General features: G+C 37.4%; 1 pseudogene; it reads left to right on the top strand.

Annotated features, from left to right (window-relative positions):
• The first annotated feature begins 1403 nt into the window (after positions 1–1403).
• Positions 1404–3072, top strand: LOC112824030 (TIP41-like protein pseudogene; annotated as a pseudogene).
• Positions 3073–3347: the final 275 nt, after the last annotated feature.

Here is a 3347-nt window from a genome sequence, read left to right as displayed (position 1 = left end):
CTAATATTTAACCTTCAGAAGATTAACTAGTATCAAGTGTAGAACTAAACTAAAATGGAGTCGTTTATGTCAAGGACAAAATGGGAAGGGTCAATGCAGGTGCATAAAACAAACAACCTAACCTTATAGGAATTTACAGCTCTCCTTGGAAATCAGCAGAGGCTGATTTACCCAGCCTCTCCAAACTCCAAGTCTGTTTATAACACCTCTGGACTTCCTTGTTCCCCTGACTCACCTAACCCAATCCAAATAAGAAAACCACTAGCTAATGAATCGTTGAACACTACATTAAAAACTAATGATATACTATATGTTGGCTAATTGAACATAATAAATAAATTTTAAAAAGAAAACCACTAGGCAACCAATCAGCTGAAAAAGTCAAATAATTTCTGCATTTATCTCATAAAAATCTCTTAGTTTGTGAGCAACTTTGATTTCATTGCTTCTGTATCCTTGAGTTCCTGGCTTGCAGGTCAAAAGCCTTGCAATGAATTCATCTTTATGCCTTGTTTTATTCAGTAGGCAAAGTTTGGCTTTTGCACAGGAAATAATAATGTATTTTGAAATTTTTTAATTGAATGAAATATCAAAGAATATAAAAGCTAAGGGCATTTCATTCTACTAAAACTTCCCATAAATATTTGAATTCCTCAAGATCTTCAACAAATTAAAATAGAGATTTTATGTGAACACCTTCAGTGAGAGAGAACTCATATTGAGCTAGACAATTTTATTTTCAGATATTAATTTTTTCTTGAAATCTACCTCCTTAGAGCTTTTATCCTATTTCTATCCTATTTTCTAAAGCCACATGAAATTAACCTCAGTTTTTTCACTCTGTTACTTTTCAAATATGTGAAGAAACTGTGTTCTAAAATGTGTTCTTCATTTGTACTTTTTCTCCTCCGGATCTGCTCCAATCTGTCTTGTATCTTTTAAAGTACACCATTCCTAAACTGATTCCACAGTCGAGTTTCTTGACTATAACAGAGTAGCAACATTACCATTCATTCTAAATCCTGTTGCTATAGATGAATATTGACTTTTTATTTATTTATTTATTCATTTATTTAGTAGTAGTAGTAGTAGGTTCCATGCCTAGCATGGAGCTCAATGCGGGCTTGAAGTTACGACCCTGAGATCAATACCTCAGCTGAGATTAAGAACCAGCTGCTTAACTGACTGAGTCACCCAGGTGCCCCGTATTTTTATTTATTTACATAATCTCTATGCCCAATGTGGGACTCAAACTCATGACCCTGAGAACAAGGGTCACATGATCTACTGACTGAGCCAGCCAGGAGTCCTGACTTTTTTAGACAGCAAAAATTTACAGACTTGCATCAGGCTACCGCCGCCGCCCCTGTTCCAGCGTGTTCCGTGAGGCCTGCGCCGGCGCCGCCTCGGCCATGATGATCCACGACTTCCAGAGCAGCCACCAGGACTTCTCCTTCGGGCCCTGGAAGCTGACAGCGTCCAAGACCTACATCATGAAGTCCGCGGATGTGGAGAAGTTTCCCGATGAATTACATATGCCATCTCTCCCTGAAATGATGTTTGGAGCCAACGTTTTAAGAATCCGGCATGGCTCTGGTTTTGGGATTGAGTTCAATGCTACAGATGCATTAAGATGTGTTAACAATTATCAAGGAATGCTTAAAGTAGCCTGTGCTGAAGAGTGGCAGGAAAGCAGGATGGAGGGTGAACACTCCAAAGAAGTTATTAAACCATACGATTGGACCTATACAACAGATTATAAGGGAACATTACTTGGAGAATCACTTAAGGTAAAGATTGTACCTACAACAGATGATATAGACACAGAGAAATTGAAAGCCAGAGAACAGATTAAATTTTTTGAAGAAGTTCTCTTGTTTGAGGATGAACTTCATGATCATGGAGTTTCAAGCCTGAGTGTGAAAATTAGAGTAATGCCTTCTAGCTTTTCCCTGCTGTTGCGATTTTTCTTGAGAATCGATGGGGTGCTTATCAGAATGAATGACACAAGACTTTACCACGAGGCCGACAAGACCTACATGTTACGAGAATATACATCACGAGAGAGCAAAATTGCTAATTTAATGCATGTTTCACCTTCCCTCTTCACGGAACCTAATGAAATATCACAGTATTTACTGATAAAGGAGGCAGTTTGCGAGAAGCTACTATTTCCAGAAAGAATTGATCCTGACCCTGCAGACTCACAAGAAAGTACACCTGTGGAATAGAATGTGATACAACATATACTCACCATGGAATCTGACTGGAGACCTTAGCTATTTGGAGGGGGTATTTTTATTATGAGAATTAATTGCCTTGTTTATGTGCAGATTTTCTGTAGCCTTAAAGGAAAAAAAATAAAGGATTGTTGCAGGCAGGTTCCACTCAGCTGCTTTTGTACTATCTTCAAATTCATATTCCATATTTATATTTTCTGGAGTTAAATTTGGATTTCTAAATTGTTACAAAGTGGGATCTCACTAGTAGTGATGTGTGTATGTCTCATGAGCAGTGGGCATAATCTGCATCCATCATGAACCACCGTCTTCTACCATGAGGAGGTTAATGTAAATCACAGAATCATGGCACCTTGTGACTTTCACGGGATTCCTGATCGTGCATGTTAATGTACTTGTTCTTTACTTTGGGCTTTTTGATGTTTATTCGTACTTCTGGAGAGTCGTGAGTTGCCTTTTAGGAAATTGGTGTCCTACTTTAATGATCTTTACCCACAAATTAAAGAAAAAAATATCTCCCCTCTAAATTTAAATTGGCTTTTGAAGCCTTTGAGAAAATTTCAGACACAGAACTAAATAACCTAGGGTTTTGGGAAACTGAAGGTGTTCTATCCGTGGACACACCTGAACATGGTTTGCCAGCCACAGGTAGGATGTCAGAGCTGTCCTTCCTCCATCTTTAGGTGCTTTTTCTTATGTGTGGTTCTACTTGTACTGATGTTTTTTACTTCATTTTCCATGCAACCTTGGAATGAATAAATCCGTTGAATATTGAATTTGTATTGTTGTCTAGCTAATTTTATTAGCTAAATTTTGTCACAAGTGATTTTGGTATTTGCCTTCTGCTACATCACCTGCAAGGTATAGGAAATCAGGATTTTGTTGGCTTTAAGAAAATACATGGCATGTTCACTGTATATTAAATATACCTGTATTTAATGTTTTCTCTTAGGACAGAAAAGTGTATATATTGTGCTCAGCCTTCTGTTGTATTTTATTTGCCTTGTGGATTTGAACAGAACAGACTCTTTATTCATACAAGATATAAGAAATGAAAAACTTGTAAGAATATTCATTAGTTGAAGTTTCTGGGCAACATCATTATAT

Source organism: Callorhinus ursinus, unplaced genomic scaffold (genome assembly GCF_003265705.2).
Source record: "Callorhinus ursinus isolate GAN/ISIS: 27379988/994484 unplaced genomic scaffold, GSC_fseal_2.0 scaffold9, whole genome shotgun sequence".
NCBI classification, from domain to species: domain Eukaryota; kingdom Metazoa; phylum Chordata; class Mammalia; order Carnivora; family Otariidae; genus Callorhinus; species Callorhinus ursinus.
Note: the sequence above shows the minus strand (reverse complement) of the source record. Positions and strands in the feature narration are given on the sequence as shown.